The following is a 20,327-nucleotide window of genomic DNA, read 5'->3' as shown; positions in this document are numbered from 1 at the left end:
TAAACTTACTCATCATCCCAATATAAACTCTGTACCCTTAAAACAATAGCTCTAATTGCGCTCTGCCTCCAGCCCCTGGTAACCTCTGTTCTGTTACTGATATCTCTCTATGTATAATTTCTCTCTTCTGGATACTTCATCTAAGTGGAATCATGCAGCATTTGTCACTTGGTGTCTGGCTTATTTCACTTAGTGTAACACTTTGATGGTTTATCCGTATGTTAACATGTACCAGAACTTTATTCCTTCTTATAGGTAGATAATCTTCCTGTGTATGGATACACTGTATTTTATTTATTCATTCACCATTTGAGTTACTTCCATATTTTAATGTTGTGAACGTGGGTATACAAATACCTGTTTAAGTCTTTGCCTTCGGTTCTTTTGGGTATTACTTGGGAGTGGAGTTGCTGGATCACATGCTGTTTATATGTTTCTCTTTCTAAGGTACCTCGCCCTTTTCTTGATCAAGCATTTAGTTGGCTGCTGCAGACCTTTTCAGTAGTTTCTCCAGTTCTGATAGTTGCTTGTGGTAGTTTTTCTCCTGTTCATTTGCTATTTTTGTGGAAGGACTGGCCCTTGAAGTTCCCTGTTCTCTCATTTCTTCTGGTGTTACTTGACATGTTTGTGACAACCTTTGCTCAAAATACTTCTGGGGTATATATTTTTTTTTTAACATTTTTTATTGATTTTGGGGTATATATTTTTTATAATCATCCGCAGACCTTGCATTTATTAGGTAAAGTCAAGTAAGGATTGAACAGTTTAGGTTCTGTGATGACTTGGAATTAACACAAATGGTTTTTATAATGTTATATGTGAGTTGACTTCTTAGTGGCAGTTTTTGACAAACTACAGCTAAATCTAGTCACCACTAATGTTTGTAACAGCCTATGAGCCAAGAATAGTTTTTACATTTTTGAACTGGTGACACAAAATCAAAAGGCAAATATTTTGTTAAATGATATGAAATTCAAATTTCAGTGACCTTATATGACGTTCTATTGGAATATGGCTCTCTTATGTGTTGTCTGTGGCTACTTTTGTGCTATGATGGAGGAGTTGAGTAATTGGGGAAAAGACTGTATGTCCTACAGAGTCAATTATTTACTGTTTGGCCCTTAACAGGAAAAGTTTATCAGTCTCCTGTGCATCTTATCCCAAGAGTTATTAAATGGTCTTGTAAGGATAATACTTGTTTGTACAGTTTATGGTGTGTTTGTCAAAATGTTATTTTGTTCATAAGCCCATCTAATATTTTAAGTTCTAATGAATGAAGACAGTAATTCAGTAGTTAAATTAACTACAACTTTTCTGGTTAATGGGAAGGATGTTTTTATAGGTAGCCTGATAGTCATGTGTCATTTGGTTAGCATTTCTTCTTACTGTTAATACTTTTCCTTAGTTTTCAGAAAAGTGAGTAAAAAAGTTCTGTGTTCATAATACTCTTATAGCATTTTTCGTATTATATTTTGATTACTTTTCTATTCTGTATCCCCTAGTAAACTTAAAATTTCAAGATTGGGATTGTGTTGTCTTTATTTTCTGTCCTTGAGACCTGCCACAGTTTCTCCTAAGTAGGGAAGCGACAAATATTTTTAGGAGGAAAGAGTGAATATTCTGTTAGAATGACTGTTTTGAATATCTAAGTCATTTTTCATCTTTGTCCTCCTGCAAAGAGGAAAGCTAGATTTGTATTTTAGAGCTGTAAATTAAAATAAGTAGGGACTTGCCAGTGACTGACTCAGTCGTAGATTATTATACATTTAAGGCATCAGTGGCCAAAACAGTTACCTGTCTTTTAACTCATCAAAGTATAGTTTGTACATATTTATTGTTTTATTCATTTTGTTTTGGGGCTATGACATCAACTATGTGGTCACAGAAGATGAGAGTTAGTTTTCTGTGGTGAGTAGAAAGATAGTTTGCATATATGTTACAGAAAGTAATAACATTTTAAAAGTCTGTTTACAGACTATTCTTGGAAGGGCAAATAATGTTAAAGTTCTGATTGTAACATGAGGTTTATCTAAACCACATGGGAAAGGCTACTTTGTATGTATATTTAAAATAATAACGTGCTTGCTGGGTAAAGTTTTAATAAATTAATCTCCAGAATGGCAAGTGGTACATTCTGTCTACATTTTACAGCAAAGCTTATTTGCAATGTGAACATTGAAATTAGGAAGTGCTACCTTTTCTTCATTTTATTGTCTTCAGACTCAGTGTTTTGAAATTGAAGTGTTAAAAACTAAATTACTCTTTTTGTTTTTATGATTGCAAATCTAGTACACTGTCTGCATTTACCTGAAATGTTTAAAATTGGCTTTATCATTACTTTTCCTGATTAGTACAGTATAGACCTAAGAGGATTGTTTTGAGGTGGGGGAGGGTATAACTTAGGGGTAGAGTATGTGCTTAGCATGCATGAGGTCCTGGACTCAATACCCAGTACCTCTGTTTTAAAAAATGATAAATAATAAAGAAAAAAAGTAAAAAGAATTGTGGTGGAAGAGCTTATGACTTTTTTTTTTTTGGTATTTTGCAAAAAACCGTCTGGTAGTGACCACAGGACTCTAACTCCAGAATTTAGTTCAGAGCCTGGGCCCAACTCTTCCAAGAGAGCAAAATGGTGGATACTCAGACTTCGGGGATCAGTCAGAGTTGAGCTCAGCAGTTAATGGTGTCTCATTGGAAACGTTCTCTTTCGGGTTTCTCAGTAGTAAATGGAGGTAATATCCACCCATTAGCATTTTTGTGACTCTGTTACATTACATGTGAAAGGGCTTGGCACATAGAAGACTCTCAGAAATGTTATTTTCCTCTAAGAGATTCAGCTTGCTCCCTGCTTTTAAAATGTCAAGACTTCTCTTTAACAGTTCAGATACTGGCTCACAAACATTGGGATTTCAAGTTATGCATGTCAGTGATTAGCTCACCATAGTTATTTGACACAGTAGGCTTAAGACCTGTTGGCTCTTCATTGAAGTTGGGGTTTCAGCCTATTTGTTCACCAGAAACTTTAGATACAGAATTTCCATAAATCCAACAGGTTTAGCTTTGAGAATCTAAGAAACATGGGTAAACTGTGAAACATTTTTTTCTAGTCCCTTTATATTTGTATCAGGAGCCATAGCTTTCTTTTCTCGACTGCTCCTTGTATTTTGTCATCCCTCCCTCTGTGTGGGAATCACCATACACCACTGAAGGAGACTAGCTAAATACCAGGAATATTCCCAGCGGACTGCTGGCAACTGGAGGACGAAGTGCCCATTGGCTGTGTGTTTTAAATGTGTGTGACACTTCAGCAGATGCTTTGCAGCTTTGTGCATTCAAGCTTTCCCTTTGCGTTGCATGCTCTGTTTTCCTGCCTACATGTGTTTAGTATTTAAAGTTGCCTTATGTTCCAAGGACTGAAGTGGAAGATAAAAGTTTTCACAATATCTCACGAAGTTATTTTTTTGGTCTTTGATTTATTCATTCATTATTCAACAAATATTGAGTGTTAACAATGTGCCAGACTGAAAGAAAGATCTCGTGGGGAAGACAAACACTGAGCAGCAAACTCCACAACACTTATGGTGGCTAAACTGAGGATTAGGAAGAGGAGGAGTGTAGGGAATTTAGAGCATGGAACCTGGGGAGACCTGAACCAGTTTGGTGCTCAGGGAGTTCTGCCCTAAGAAAGTGATGTGGAGCCTGGGAATCCAAAGATTAAGTAACAATTTACTGGGACATAGAAGAGCTGGGAGGGTGATAGTAAGAATGGGAGAAAGAGATTTAAAGAGCATTTTAGGCAGAGGAACCAGCTTGAGTAAAGGCTAAAGGGAGCTAGAGTAGTTTTAGTAACTTTGCAAAAGCTGTGAGTTTATGGTTGAATCCTGGGCATCCTGAGAGTCTGCCCTTCAGGTTTCCTTTCCTTTATTCTTCTCCATCTCTCCTTTGTCTCCTTTGTCTTCTTTATCTTCTTTTAATTCAGTATTAGATTGTGCATGCACACTGACTAGCATAGAAGAAAACTATACCAACGCCCAGATTTTCCTCTGCTTTTCCTGTTTCTCCCTGCCCCCCTTTCTCAAGGTGCCTTCTAAAGAAATATTTTATTTATTTCAGTTAAGATTTTAGAGCCATTCTTTGTTTCCTGCTTGAAAATGGCATTATTTATTAAATTTGTAACAACTATATGCCTTAAATTTATAAAGATTTATGATGAAGAGTCTAAATCAGCCAGTCCCCCCTACCCTGGTAATCGGTTATCTGTTCTTATGTGTTATCCTTTGAGATATCTTATACATAATGCAAGCAAATGCATATGGTCTCCACTCCAGTTTTGTTTTTTTTTTAAATGATGGTAGCACTCTGTAGTATTTTTGTCCCCTTCTTTTTTTCACTATTGTATCTGATAGATCATTATCTGTATGTAAAGAACCGCCTCACTTATTTTTATGACTGCACAATACATCATTGGATGGATGTACCCTAATTTAGTCCTTGTTTGTTTCCTGATCTTTTACTGTTACAAACTGTACTGTAGCGGTTAATTTTGTATCTCATTCCATAATGGAGCATGTGTCTATAAGATAAATTATTAATTTTTTAACAAATACTGAGCTCCTGCATTGTCGTAAGTTTTGTTGACAGTTTTTGAGCAGACTTTTTTTTGAATACCTTATAAGTTGCCGGGGTTTAAAAAATGAATAAGGTGAAAAATGAATAAAAAATAAGATTGTCCTGTCCTTAAGACTTTTAGAATCTGAGGTTAATTCAATGTAATGTGTGAAGTGCAGTAATAAGATACATGCACAGGGCAGTGCAGACCCTTAAGTAGGAGTAATGTGAACTCAAGGAGAGGCTTCTTAGAGCCAAATCTTGAAGTGTGAGTAGATATCAGACAGAAAGGGAAAGAAAGCATGCTTTACATAGACGGGAAGCAGGATCGAGGGCCTGGAGGTATAACAGCATAAGATTTATGTGTAACTGCAAAGTATAAATCGTGTGATGCAGGTAGTGATGGGACATAAATTTGGATGGGTGAATAGGGGTCAGGGAGAGATCTGTTTGTTAACCTAAGAACTTGGACTTGGTTTTGTGTTTTTTTTACTTTTTAATTTCAACTGAAATCTCATACAGAACATCAGTATAGAAAAGAAAAAAGGTGGAGCTGCTTTAATTTGGGACAGAGTAGGCAGGTTTTCTTCTCACTCTCTTGGGCAGCCCCTGAGGGACTCTCCAGAACACTTCTCTGAGGAATGCAATTGAAACTACCATGGGGATGGAGTTTCAACAGGATTTTGAGAAGTCCAGAGGCAGAGATTACCTAAACCAATCAATGTAAAATACATTGTTAGAGGGGGAGAAAACTTGGTGTCCCATGTGGAGGAGGGCAAGGAGGAAGGAAGCCAGTCACATATATTTGGGCGGTTCTGAAATTATCTCTGTTCTTTAAAATAGTCTATTGATAGATGATTAATATTAAAAGTTCTTTTAGAAATACATACTGAAATGCTGTGAATGAAATGATATGGTATCTGGGGATTTGGTTCAAAACAATCCAAGTATGCCTTCTGTGGGATGGAAATAGCAGGTAGGAAGGAGGTGGGGTTATGAATGAACAGAGTGGGGCATGAATTGGTATTTGTTGAAGCTGAGTAATAGTTGTATGGGAATTCATTGTGCTGTTTTTTCTTTTGTGTATATTTGACATTTTCCATAAAAATTAAAAATTAAAGTTCTGTGGATAAGTTTTAGACTGAATGGAAAATTATGTTTTTACTGATTGATAATTATGAATCAGAAGATAAATATTAGTACTTAGACTGAGATAAATGTTTTTAAATGTGTTTAAAGACTACAGTGGACCCTAGAACAACATGAGTTTTAACCACATGGGTCCACTTACACAGGGATTTTTTTTTTTTTCCAATAAGTAAGTACTGCATCATACATGATCCATGGTTGGTTGAATTCACGGATGCAGAACCACAGATACTGAGGGGCTGGCTGTAAAGTTGTACGTAGATTTTCAGCTATGTGGAGCGGAGGGTTGATGCCCCTAACCCCTGATGTCTTTTAAGGGTCACCTTTAATTTTAAACTATATGGGAAAACGTCTTATCATTTTTCTAATGCTTTTATTGGAAGGAAACTTCTTTTAGTTATTTAAGTGTCCAGGTATAGTTTTATACCTAATTATGCCTTTCAAACTAAGCCATTAGTTTTGGTTATTATGAAGAAGGATTTCAGTTATTATGATTTTATATCTTCAGGTGATTAACAGGTTAATTTCTGTTGTCACTTGTAAGCTATTGTTAGTAATCAGTGGTAGACAGATTAATTTACTTAAGTTTGGGTTGCTTTGGAATTGGTTTTAAATCATTAGGAAGCTTTGTCCTGATACTGGCTTCATGTGATGGGCATTTTGATTAGAGTGCTGCAGCCTGTATATATCTGAGTACTCAGGGCAAGTCTGGCAGTACTTAACCAGGATCTAGTATCAGTTTGTATTATAACCATTTTATAGATGAGCTTCAAGGGAATTGAGTGCGCGAGATTACACACTGCTGGTTCTAGGGAGTGAACAGTATTGTAGAACCTTCATAGGCCCTGGACTGTCATCACTTTATTTGAAGGTCAGGCTCCATAATTGAGCATCCCACTTGAAGGCTGATATCTTATTGTATAATTGGAGAACAGATTCAAACCTTGAGCTAGACTTGGTTTCTTGAGGAAGATATTGTCTTAATCATCCCTGTGCTGCAAGTCCCAGGGCCTAGCCTAGCCTAGTGGTCAGTAAATGTTTGTGGAGTGAATGGACGAGTAAATGAAAGTGAGATTTTTACAGGTTCATTATAGTTTCATAAAAGGACTCCATTAAAGGAGGGAAAAAAGTACAAAAAATAAACTCACTTTCTTGTCCTTGTGAGTCATCTCCTTCTCATGTATTCTCCCTGCTGAAGCAGTGCTGGTGGGACTTCAGAGGCCTGGCAGAGGTGAGTCACAGACCCTGAAATGGCATAACTGTCTGGATAACCAAAGCCTGTCTTTGACTTAAGGTTTTCAGTGATTTGAGTCATGAGTTGTGGATGAATTTCAAGTAATAAATGCCAATCATTTATTGAGTGCCTGTTTTGTACTGTAACTTTGCCAGACCCTGTGTAGATATTTATTTCTACTTACATTATCTCCATTTTACAAATGAGGTTCAGGAAGTAAATAACTTGTCTAAATTTACGATTAGCAAGTGTTAGAGTTAGGATTCATTCATACCTAGTTTTGCAGAGCACACAGCCTGCGCCAGAATTCTTGCATCCTGTGCCTCTCCACTGAATGAGGGCCAGGGATATATGATACTAAGACTGGAAAGACAGCAAGGCTTTAGGGAAAAGGCACTAGAACAGGAGGCCAGATGTTCTAGCTTTTTTGTTGTCTTGAAGAAAATCACTTATGTGTGGTAAAAAGAGCATTGTTTTGTTTTTGTTTTGTTTTTATAAGGATACATGTAAAGTTTAGGTTACTGTGAGTAAAAATTGCTCTTTTTTAAATTGCAAAAGGCTGTATACAAATTGTTATGTTTTCTAAAGGCATTTTTGTTTATAAACATAAGCTAACTCTAGACTCAAGTTTAGAATTATCTATTGGTGGCTTGCTTTTTAACATCATTGATTAGTTTTGACCCAGGTAAAGAAGTACAGTGTGGAGCACAGACGTGTGCGATGTGTCCTTTGAAGAGACTGGGGCATCTTCAGTTAGTTCAATTACGGTATAAAGGTGTTGAGAGGAGCATTTTCTTGGTTAGAGTTTATAAGCAGAATTTCCTTATTGAATGAGAGAGTAAGGTCACTCATTGTGTTGAGGTTAAGTGCATTTACTGATACTAAAGGCTGATGTTCTTGTTTTTCTGTGTTGTGGCCTGGTGGAAAGAGCACAAGCAATTGAACAGAGCACAGACAAGGCTCTGTCTGGTATCTGGCCAGCTCACTTCTCATTTCTGAGTCTCAAATTCTACCATCTATAACATGGAGATAGTAATGCCTCATTGTCACTATGAGGTTTAAAAGAGAAACAAAACATAGGAATGTTCTCAGCAGTTTCTGGTACTTGGGGTATCAATTAAATGCTTTTTCTTGTGTGAATAAGACAACATTGTAATTATATAGTCAGCTCTTGCTTCTGGCAGGATCATACTTTTTGATTGTCCTGTCTTACGCCATTCCCCCCAAAAAACAAACTTACTCAGGCCTATAATTACAATCAAATACTAACTAGCTATATGATGCATTTGTTTTCAACCTTGGCTGTTCATCAGAATCACCCATGGAGCTTTTAAAAAATCAGTTGCCAAGAGTTTCACCGCAGATGTACTGAGTCAGAATCTCCAGGCCTCGGGGTAGGGTTCTGTATTATTCTACAACTCTTCAGGTGACTCTGATGTACACCCAGGATTGAGAACCACTGATCTTCCTCTAGCGCTCTAAAACAAATCCCTAGAGGGCACAGACTCAAGTAGAAGTCAGGAAAAAAAAAAAAAAAAAAAAAAGCACCAGGTCATACCCAACAAGCTTCATGATGCAGTGATAAATGAGAATTGCTGGGTAGGTAGTAGGTTCTCAAACACTGAAAGAAAAAGTTATGGGCAGAAAGACTATGCAGAATAAAACTGATTTTTGTTGGAATGATTTGGCACTAGATTTTTTATTGTAGAGAAAATACCTATGGTCAGTGTTATGAAATTCCCCAGGTTAAGAGCCCCAGAGTGGCCCCGGAACTAATGATTAAATCCTTCAGTTCCAATTTCTTTTGTTGCGTCAGGCCAGAGAGTCTAGCTCTCTTCCCTCCTTTAAGCCTCCTGGGGTTGTGGAGGCCTGCACCCTTTCAGGCCTGTGTTCTGCATTGTCACCAAACCTGTTTTGTTGTGGGTCTGAGAATTTTTAAGGCATAAGTCAAAGGCCTGGGCTAGCAGGAATGCCTTGGCTTGCACGTTTCTGTGCTGCCTCTTGAGCAGTCTGCTCTCTGTGAGTAGTTTTCGTGCTACATCTGGGCTGGGCTTCCACTGATAGTCTCCTAGCCCAACCTTACGGTGTGGTCTCATACCAGTTTCCACTACTAACCTAGCAGCTGCTCTGCTTTCCAGCTTTTACTAGACCACTAACCTGCTTTTCCAATGTCTTTTCCCAAGACTTCAATGATTCCCTTTGATCTATTGTCCAGGCTTTCTCTTTGATCTATTGTTCCTGGGATCTAGCCAATAAGCAAGGATCATTTCTTACTCAGTAACAATGAAGTTTCACACAATAATGTTTGGTCTTTTGCCTTAGATTGCTGCAGTCTAAAATTGTAATGCTGCCAGAAATAATTTGTCTAGTTACTCTTTGCTAGATTTTCTTACCTGGGTCCCAGATCCCCTTTTTCTTCTCAGTGAAAGTTAACAGACTGAGCTCTGACTCCTGTCTACCAGGTGGAGAAGATGGGTGGGAGGACACTCAGGTCGTCAGGTAGTCTAGTTCATCCTTTGTTCTATGGTTGGTGTGGTGGAGCAGGGGTCAGAAGGTGCTTTCCTCTAATCCCTGCTTTTTGCTAAAGGGCTCTAGACCTCTGACAGGGTCCCTCAGCCTCTGTCTCCTTGTCTGTAAATATGGGATAATAAAATCTGTGCTGCCTACCTCATCTGGTTGTTTTTGAGATACAGTGGATGCTGACAGAGTTTTGACAACTAGAACACACACATCCATTTATTAGGTTATGTGGCTTATAGTAGTATTTTACTTCATCATACTATTCTATAGTTCAACACTTCCTTTGGAATTTTGAGTTGAGACAGGGAAAGGAAATCACAGTTCTTTTACAAGGTAGAAGAATTGTAATCTCTGACTAATTTTTAGCTGATTCATTTATTTTTGATGCCCTGTAGAGAAGAGTTAGAATTGTTCAGTCAAAACAATTTCCTACTGAATCAGGGGCAGTAGCATCCTACTTTTACATGCAAAGAAACAAGCTCAGAGAGAGAAGTGATGTTCCAAAATCTCACACAGGTGGTTAAGGGCGTAGCAGGAATTAAGCCGATGCATTTCTAGCATAACATAGAGCTTCTGTGTTACGCTGGCATAGGAAGTATGATTCAGTGTGTATAATTCCTCATTTAATTTTAAGCAAATGTAATGTATGTAGGAAATTAAGGTTTCAAAGATTTAGTGGATTACAAATGCACAGAGTAGAATAGATATTTATCTTCTTAACCCTTCTTATCCCACAGTCTTGGGCAAGTCCTTTGGTCCCTCTGTCCTTTTACATTCTGTTTGGGAATAGTTTATCCCTCAGAGAGGACGTTCTCTGCATTTTATTTTTCCTTACAAAGGAAATGTGTGTTAAAATTTACTTAAAAATATTATGCAAGATATACTAAAAACCACAGAGTAGGATACTTTAAAATAGTTAAAAAGGTGATTTTTGTGATGTTAATTTTAGCTCAATTTAAAAAACTATGCACATAATACATGTTCACTGTACAAAACTTAGAAAATGCAGATGAGCTAAAATGACTTGGTAGTAGCCACAGGTCCACTTATTACCATTCCAGCCTCTGTCCTTCCAGACTTTTCCCTGTGTGTGTATGCATATGAAAGTACATCTATAAAATCTGAGGTCATTGTATACATGCCTTTTCCCTTACTACATATGTATAAAGTTTCTGAATAGCATTCCAGTGTATAGATGTCCTATAATTTATTTAGCCAAGTTCCTGTCCAGCATCTAGATTATTTCCATTTCTTGGCCATTTAACAAGTGATGAGACTAAGTTACATTTAAAGTACTGCTGTTCTAAACTATGCCAAATTCTCTCAAATAGTTTCTGAGATTTTTTTTTAATTGAAGTGTAGTTCCTTGTTTCTGAAATTTTAGTCATCAGTGCCCTCCTTGGCTCAAGAAAAAGCTGTTGGCAAACCAGAAAATGTGCTGACAGCTGCAGAACAGCTTCAGTGGCTTTGCTAGTGTGAATGGACTTTTTAAGGTTAGTTGTTCTTGATCGGGAAATATTTGGGTTTCCAAAATATTTGGGGGAATGTGAGTCATATGTAAGTATTTTGGAAAATTCATTTGTAAAGTGTAGAATCCTATGTAAAAAAAGTTCTGGTTTATTTTCTGGGAATTAGACTGGTGTAATGTTAAAAGCATCTTTTTTTGGAGTCAGGTTTGAAGCCCTTCACTGATATTGGTACTAGTTTGGAGAAACTGGGCAAATGACTTAATTTCTGCTTCAGTTTTTGCATCCATGATATGGAGAAAAATACGTTCCTAGCCTATTCTTAGAAGCTACTTTAAAGCCAGAGGTAATTATTAAGTGGTAAGTGTTCAGTGTTCAGCAAAGTGCCTGATTTTTATTGTGCCTAAATGTAGCTGGCTAGATCACTATGCTTCATGCAGTTATTTTACTTAGTAATTACTCAGTGTACGATGTGGTTGAGATGCACTTTAAACCTCTTCAGTTCTGACTTGAATGAAACGCTGTTGTAAGACTGGACTGGAGAGTTATTTTGGTTTGTTTTTTGTATCTTTGAAGAGGCTGGGGACCCTGGGGACCCTAGAATGATTTTGAGCGCTCACACATGATTATGAATGCTTAGACTGAAGACAGCCAGGAATCTTTCCAACACATAGTAACAAAACATTAAAAGTGGGTTCCACTTTCACTTGTGTGTAGAAGGGTTGAAGTTAGAGCTGAAAGAGGCTTCAGAGAGGAAGGTTGATCTGTTATCCTTCCCAGAACCTAGGGTCAACTCCATAGCCTTGCAGAAAACCAAGTTTGTCAGGTACCCAGTTTGGGAATAGACTAACTGCAGCCTGTGCCACCATGATGAATAAATGTTGGGGAGAGACACTTCCACTGTACCAAAATAGTTGTTTTGAATAGCCAGAGTACCCCCTTTCCAAAAACCTGGATGTTTGGGAGACTAATTGGTAATCTGAAAGTTGCCTAGAGAACTATAGTTTCAAAATTTAATACTCTGTGCCTAAATTCTGCTCTGCTTTCCGTGTCCCAGATTCAGTGGTACTGCCCATTCCCACACCAAGAGGTTCTGGGGATAGAGACTGACTGCTGGCTGTCTTTGAAATAAAGACTTTTAATGGAGATGTGTTTAAATATGTCACTTATCTTTTTAAGACAAATAAAGAGTTTTGTGGATTAAAGACCTGTAAGTTTTGACAGGTGTTGAGGGGACAGAATGACACCTGATTTTGCTGCTTAGGAAATGGCTCATAGTAGCCTGTTTTGGTTCAATTAAAAACTTTGAAAAATTTTAACTGAACATGTACTTTGTCATAGATAATGAAGATACAAAAGTAAATGTCACCTTGTCCTCATGAAGTTTAGAGATTTATGGAATAGATAAACATAAACTGGAAACTGAATATAATGTTGAGCGAAGAGATAAGCATGGGATAGTGTAGTGGAGAGGTACTCAGCCCGGCGAAGTGATGGAAGGAAGGCTTAAGGGATCAGGGAGAAAGATGAGTTCTAGGCAGAGAGGAGATGGGAGGATAAAGAATGGGATCTAAAAGGGGAACTATGAATGGTAACACATGAGATTGAAGACAGTGTCTAGGTGCTAGCCTTATCTCATAAGAAGGAGCCAGCTCTTCTTACCTTGAGTGTTACTATCTTTTGAAGTTTGTTTTAAAAAATTTGTTTCTAGTAATAGCTAGTGACTTTCCTTCCCCAAGACCCTTCTACCTGCCCACCTTAGCAGCTGCTGCGTTTTACTCACTTCCCTCTTCCAAAGAGACTGTGAGCTCCCCAGAGGATTTGTTTGTTCCCTCCCTATATTTAGTTATATGCCACTCAGAATATTTATAAACTGCTTAAATATAAAATATTTTTCTTGAAAATAAGTGTTTACTGTAAAAAGAAATATAATAAAGAGCAAGCGAGTCTTCCGTAATTTTCACCCCCTAGAAATAATTGTTTACCACTTTCCAAACTTAGTAAATATTTGAATGAATGAGTGATTGACATGAATTATTTAAGCTACATTTAGTCAACTCAGCAAACATCATCTGAGCATCTGCTACTGTGTGACTAGGGAGACAGAATAAAACAATAGTCTCTACTATGAAGTGACCTCAAGGGTTTTTTTTTGTATTATTAAAACAATGTATCCTAAAATGACCAGAGAAGCAATGGGAGGAATTTAAAAGCCTGTTTGGCAAGTTTTACTTCGTTTTATCTTTTTAACCGAATTGCATAAAACAATTACATGATTCAAGAAAGTTTAAAAAGGCAAAAAAAAAAAAAAAAAAAAAACAGGGTTCTATACCTAACAGTTAAAATTTGCATATTTCTCTATTATGCATTTTATTTTTTCATAGTGGTAATAACATCTTCAGAGGTTTTGTATTTTTTCTTCTTTCTAACATTTTTTCTGCCTTCCCATAGTAATTTTTAATGACTGCTTAACAGACTAGCAAATTGTTCTGAGTTTGCTTAGACATCTTATAGTTTGAGTTAGTTGTTATCTGCACTTTAGTTGATACAGTTAAAGATGCAGTGAAAATGTGTTTGTAGCCTTTAGTCATTTTCCTTCTTTTAGAGTATTTTCGTAGGTTAGAATCCCAGGAATGTATTATGTCAAAGAGTACTGCCATGTTTGCTCACCAAGAGATGATACTAAAATTGATTAAACGTAGTGGTAAGTTATTTCCAAGAACTTTGCTATTTCTTTTTCTCCCCCACCCCCAACCTCTTCCCTCTGCAGCACGTACCTATGTAGCTAGTATAGTGATTGGCAAACAGGAAGCACTTGCTTTAATTTATGTATACTCTGAGTGATGCTGAAATGTAAAGTAGCAACTGGAATTGAATCATTGCTTTCTGAATGAATTACTGTCCTTTCTATAATTTCTGTTTCAGAATAAAAGGAAATATTTAAAAAGAAAAAAAAAGAATTGAGTAGTCGTGCTCAGGTAATTCAGCAGAGCTTAAAAAGAATTCTTACCTATTTCTGTGCTTCAGGACTTAGCCCTCAGTGGCCTTTCTCTGCTAGACTCACTTTCTTTTGAAGATCTTTTATCTTGACGGTCATGACTCCCAGTTATCTCTCTAGCTGAGATCTCCAGAACTCCAGAATCATATACATTGGCTTTCTTGGCATTTTTACTAGGTTGTGAAATTAGAGTTTTATAATTAACTTGTTCAAAACCAAATTTCCAGACATTACTTCCAAAAACCTGCTTCTCCTGTAGCCTTCTCCATTTTAATAAATGGAAACTCCATCTTTGCAGTATTTAAAGCATACACCCTTAGAGTGAGCCTTGAGTTCTCTGTTTCTATAGCATTCCCCATATCCAATCCATTAGCAGGTTTCACTGGCACTTCCTACTTCTCCCCCCTCCACCAATCCCAGCCAGGTTCACATAGCTGTTATATCTCATCTGGATTATTGCAGTAGCCTTAAGTAGGTCTCTCTGCTTTCCACCTCAACCCCCTAAGGTTGTTTTCAGTATGGCACTCAAAGTAAGCCTTTTAAAACATCAACCCTTCAAAGACTTTTACCTCAGGGTAAAAGGGCGTAATAAAACATGTCTTCCTCTCCCTGAATCCTTTCTTTGACCTCATTTGTTCCTATTTCCTGGGCCATACAGATTTTCTTGATGTTCCTTGAAAAATGCTAGAGTATACTTCTTTCTCATGATCTTTGATGTGGTATTTCATCATTCAGTTTAAAACATTTTCTAAGTTTCACTATGACTTATTCTTTGACCTAAGGATTATTTAAAGGTATATACTTCTTCATTTCCAAACATGGAAATATTCTAATAGTTATGTTTTTATAATTTTTTTTCTTGGAGGGGAGGTAATTAGGTTTTTCTTTAATTAAAATTGCATTTTGTTACATTTATTGTATGTATGTATGTATTTATTTCCTTTTTCAGTTCTATTAGGTAGAATTATTACAGTTCAATGCACATATACATTATATTGCATGTAAATAATACAGACAGTAGTACACTGCACTTATTTTTTTTTCATGGAGGTACTGGGGATTGAACCCAGGACCTTGTGCATACAAGGCATGAACTCTACCACTGAGCTGTAGCCGCCCCCACCCCCTCATTTTTATAATTAATAAAACTTACTTATTGTAGAACAGAGGATATATTTCAAATGTTCTAATTCTTTCAGATTGTTTGAGATACACCTTATGGACCAGTACATGGAGAATGTTTGTAAATACTCCCTGTGCTAAAAAAAAAAAAAAGTATATTTCACAATTAGAGTGTAGTAGTTTATATATATATCCAATTAGGTCAAATTTGTTATTCATGGTGTTGAAATTTGTTTAAACCTTTAGTGATTTTTTTTTCTTAGCTTATTCTTTTAATTACTGAGAGAGATTTATCTTCACTATGATTATAATTTTATTAATTTTTTCTTGTGGTTCTGCCAGTTTTTGCTTTTTGTATTTTGAGGCTATGTTGTTAGAGGCATAAAATTTAAAAAAAAATGTTTTTGGTCAAGTGAACTGCAACATTTAGTCCACTTTAATTTAATTAGGGACATTTGGGTTTAAGTTTGCTGTATTATTTTATGCTATTTATCTTACTTTTTTCTCTGCTTTCCTGCCTTCTTTTCAATTAATTTTTTTTCTTTTCTTTCTTTCCTTCTTTTTGGTTTTATTTGAGGAGCCTAATTCTTTTTTGTTAATAGTTTTTTTGTGGGGGGGGGGTTAGGTTTATTTATTTATGTATTTTTTAATGGATGTACTGGAGATTGAACCCAGAACGTCAGGCAGGCTGGACGTGCTAAGCCCACACTCTGCCACTGAGCTATGCGTCCCTGCTCACCTTTCTTTTTATGTTCCTCTCACTCCCATTCAAGTTTGGGAATTACATATTTGGTTTCTCTTTGTTTGGAGGGTACCCCAGAAATTATAACAGGCCCTTCTAACATCAGTTTTTAAAATCCCTGTGCCTTCCTCCCTGACAATATGTAGACTTTAAAATATTCCTTCTTAATAATATCTAAATCCACCCCCTTTTTAAAAATGGATCAGTTATTTAATTAGGTCCTCTGTAGTAAGTTTAGAACACCAATTTGTGAGGATAAATTCCATCTGTGAAAGCAAACACAGAGTGGAAGTAGCCCTGGAGCTGAGGAACAGCTTAGATTCTTCACAGAATTTGTGAGTCCGCAGCTTTCTGATCAACCTTGTGCCGCTCTGTAATCTCATATTTCTCTTTCTTTGTGTCAAAGATCTCACCTTCCTGGTGTCTGAGCTTAGGCAGCTTCTTTTTGAAGTAAGCATCAGTGAGATGTTCTGGGATTTTCACACCACTGATGTCAGTTCTGGCGGAGGTGGCAATGACAAATTTCTGGTGTGTTCTGTGCAGAGGTGCTCAATTGAGGGACAGAGTTCTGGTCACAAGAAGTAAACCACTGCTCAGCTGCTTCAGGAAAATGACCCTCTTGTCTCTGTGGTACCCGGTGAGGATGGTGAGAATGGTCCCCGAAGTGATGCTGGTGTACAGTTTACTCACGTGCTTACTGAAGCGTTTCTTGCCGTGGCTCAGCAGCTTTCAAGGCGCATCTTCAGTAGGATAATATCTAGTCATTTCGTGAAGTTTGACCACTTGGTACCACCATTCTTGTCACCACCAACTTGTTTTGTGACAGTAGCAAGAATCCTTACCTACTTTTTCTTTTCAACCTTGGATTTAGCTGCTGAATACTTCTTCTTGTACAAGGCCTTTCTGGAATACATAGCTGATTGGAAATAGGACAGCGTTTTGGCTGCAGTGGGGCTTACCCTTCTTAACCTTTTTAACCTTGCCGCCAGCATCAGCCTTCTTGGCTTCAGGCTTTTTCTCCTTAGCATCTGGCTTCTCAGTTTTTTCACCGCCACATTGCAAGATGGTAAAGAGCAATAATACGTAAATCTTAAGAGCACTTTAACATCGTTTACTCCTTTCCAACATGGAGTATTGTTGTGAGTTCTAATTTACTGTTTTTGTTTTAGACTCCATTAGACATTGTTTTAAATAGTCACTGTTCATTTTGCACATTTATTCCTTTATTTTTCATATATCAGACCCATGATGGTTTCCTTTTGACTGAAATATGTATCTTTTAAAATTTTCCTTTCTGAGAGTCTACTGGTGTCTAACTCTCCTAGTTTTGGTTTGTCTGAAATTATATTTAGCTCTCTTTCTTGAAAGATACTTTTGCTGGATAAATAAGTCTAGATTAGGAGCTATTTTCTTAATCGCATGCAGGAAATATCGTTCCACTGTCTTCTGACTCCCATTGTTGCTGGTAAGCCAGAAGAATTAGAAAGCTTAAGCCTTTAGACATTATGCTGTACACCAGAGTACATTGTAACTGACTATACTTCAATTAAGAAAAAAAAAAGAAAAGAAACCTTGTGCCTTTAAAGATAATGTGTCTTTTTTCCTCTGGTTGCTTTTAAAGATTTTCTCTCTTTTCTTTTTTTGTCAGGGGGCAGGGTTGGTTTTGTTTTGTTTCTGAGTTTGATGTGTCTAAGTGTGGATTTCTGTTTGTTTATTCTTCTCAGGATTTGATAGTCTCCTTGAAGCAGTGGATTTAGTGACTGATAAGTTCTGGAAAATTCTCAGCCAATTTTTATTATTCTCTCTGCCTTATTGTCTTCTGATCTTCTAAGACCCGGATTAAGTGTATGTTGACCCTTATCATTGTGTATTCTTACCTCTTATGTCTCTTAGCTCTCTCTATTCTATTATATATTTATATGTATATATGCATATGTCAGTATGTGTCTCTTCCTGCTCTTTTTTGTGTGTGTGTGGAAAAATAAACAAGAGAATTTACTATTGTAACTATTTTCAAGTGCACAGTTCAGTGGCATTAAGTACATTCACAGTGTTGTACAAACATCACCACTATCTAGTTTCAGACCTTTTCATCACCCCAAACTGAAACCCCATAACTATTAAGCACTCTCATTTCTGCTCCCTTCAAATTTAGCTTTTTGTAGGGGCGAGCCGTTATTTCTCACTGAAATGTTAACTCCTTGAAGGCAGGTATTTTTTTCCTGTTTAGTGAACTGCTGTATTTTCAATACTTAGAATGCTGCTTGTATATAAAAATGGTTCAGTAAATTCTTCTTGAATAGGTGAGTACTAATGACAAGGGTGACATTGTAACTGTGGCATGAGAAGATCATATCAGCATAGTTAAAAATTTAGTTTCTTCTTCCAGAAGATAGACCTAATAATAACCAATTTTGCAGAGATACTGTGATGATAGCATTAATTTAGTATGATACCAGTGTTATCTGTCTCTGTGTGTATGCTTATTTTGGATATTTCATATAAACAAAATTAAAGGATATGTGGTCCTTTGTGACTGGCTTCTTTCACTTAGCATATTCTTTAATGTTCATCCATAGCATGTATCAGTACATTATTTCTTTTCATTGTTCTTTCTTTTTTTTAATTTTTATGAGGGGGAAGTAATTAGATTTATTCATTTATTTACATTTGGAGGAGGTACTGAGTATTGAACCCAGGACCTCGTGCATGCTAAGCATGTGCTCTACCATTTGAGCTACAGCCTCCCCCTTCTTTTCATTGTTAACATTATTCCACTGTAGAGATGTATTACATTCATTTATTTATCAGTTTGGTGACTGTTAGGTTTGTTTCTTCCTTTTGGGTGTGTTGAATAATACTTCTGTGAACATCTGTGTACAAGCTCTTGTGTGGATTTATGTTTCATTTCTCTTGGGTGTGATACACCTAGGAGTAGGACTGCTGGGTCACATGGAAACTTTGTGTTCAACCTTTTGAGGAAATGCAAACTGTTCCAAAATGGGCTGCATCATTTTACTTTCCGAGCAGCAGTTAGAAAGTTTTGACTTTTCACATCCTCACCAATAATTGTCATTTTCTTTTTAAAAATTCTCTTACTGGATGTGAAGTATCTCATTATAGTTTTGATTTTCATTTCCCTCATTACCAGTGTTGTTGAGTGTACTTTCATGTGCATGTTAGCCATTTGTATATCTTCTCTGGAGAAATGTCTATAAAATTCTTTCTCCATTGTTAGAAGATTGAGATGTTTGCCTTTTTTTATTGTTGAGTTGTAGTAGTTCCTTATATATTCCAATGTATAGTTCCTTATATACCCCAATGTAAGTCCCTTTTTAGATAATGTGATTTGAAAATATTTTCTCCCATTTTGAGTTATCCTTTTGTTTTCTTCATAGTGTCCTTTTTTAAAAATTGAAATATAGTCAGTTTACAATGTGTCAGTTTCTGCTGTGCAGCATGAAATAGTTCAGTCATACATATACATATATTTGTTTTCACATTCTCCTTCATTAATGGTTACTGCAAGATATTGAATATAGTGCCCTGTGCTATGCAGTATAAACTTGTTGTTTATCTGTTTTATATATTGTAGTTAATATCTGCAAATCTCAAACCTCAATTTATCCCTTCCTGCCCCCTTCCCCTCCTGGTAACCATAAGTTTGTTTTCTACATCTGCTTTGTAAATAAGTTCTTGTCTTTTTTTAGATTCCACATATAAGTGGCATCATATGGTATTTTTCGTTCTCTTTCTGGCTTACTTCACTTAGAATGACAATCTCCAGATCTATCCATGTTGTTGCAAATGGCATTATTTTATTCTTTTTTATGGCTGAGTAGTATTCCATTGTATAAATATACCACAATTTCTTTATCCAGTCATCTCTTGATGGGCATTTAGATTGTTTCCATGTCTTGGCTGTTGTAAATAGTGCTGCTGTGAACACTGGGTGCATATATCTTTTCAAATTAAAGTTCCTGGATATATGCCCAGGAGTGGGATTGCTGGATCATATGGTAAGTCATAGTGTACTTTTTTTTAAAAAAAGTATATATTTATCTTTTGGGAGGAGGTAATTAGGTTTATTTTTTAATGGAGGTACTGGGGATTGAACCGAGAACCTTGTGCATGCTAAGCATGTACTCTACCATGGAGCTATACCTACCCATCTGCCTTAAATTTTAAGTCCATACACATTTTATATAATTAGTGATAAGGTAGGATTGATGTCTGTCACTTTGGTATTTGTTTTTTTATACGTCTTGTATTTATGTTCCTCTAATCCTCTGCCACTGCCTTTGTGTTAGATATTTTTTAAAAATTAAATCGCTATTTCTAGTATAACATTTTAATTCCCATGTCATTTATATCTCCCACACACATTTGGTCATTTTCTTAGTTTAATGTGAGATGACATGTTACTGTCAATAAAAAAAGGAAATGGAGATTATGAACCTAGTTGCTTTTTAGATTTGATTTAAACAC

The 20,327-nt window shown here is 36.5% G+C and overlaps 1 protein-coding gene and 1 pseudogene across 9 annotated transcripts in view; one reads left to right on the top strand and one right to left on the bottom strand.

The window, feature by feature from the left end:
• NSD1 (nuclear receptor binding SET domain protein 1) overlaps nucleotides 1-20,327 on the top strand; it is a 121,867-nt gene that overhangs the window by 23,401 nt on the left and 78,139 nt on the right. The gene's annotated exons all lie outside the window — the stretch shown is intronic.
• LOC106729488 lies at nucleotides 15,709-17,391 on the bottom strand (annotated as a pseudogene).

Source organism: Camelus ferus, chromosome 22 (assembly GCF_009834535.1).
Source record: "Camelus ferus isolate YT-003-E chromosome 22, BCGSAC_Cfer_1.0, whole genome shotgun sequence".
Taxonomy (NCBI): Eukaryota; Metazoa; Chordata; class Mammalia; order Artiodactyla; family Camelidae; genus Camelus; species Camelus ferus.
Note: the sequence above shows the minus strand (reverse complement) of the source record. Positions and strands in the feature narration are given on the sequence as shown.